Raw genomic sequence first — 260 nt, 5'->3', positions numbered from 1 at the left:
ATATGGGATTGGAGATTTTGGGATACAATTAATGGGTTATTATTAACTGCGAGCACACATGTGTCATCGGCATACGTGGTAAGGATAGATTTAAATATTTATTTCATGACATTATAAATTGTGAAACAGAAAGAGGAAATGGGAAAAATTAATGCAATTCCAAGTAATTGACAATAGTAATAGTAATAAATATATATAGAATCTTTTCGCTTTTTTAAGACTGGTTTTAGTGATAAAACATTTAATTTGTTAAGAGAGAC

Source organism: Halyomorpha halys, unplaced genomic scaffold, assembly GCF_000696795.3.
Source record: "Halyomorpha halys isolate HHAL.00 unplaced genomic scaffold, Hhal_1.1 Scaffold491.1, whole genome shotgun sequence".
NCBI lineage: Eukaryota > Metazoa > Arthropoda > Insecta > Hemiptera > Pentatomidae > Halyomorpha > Halyomorpha halys.
The sequence above is the reverse complement of the archived record's forward strand: the minus strand, read 5'-3'. Positions refer to the sequence as shown.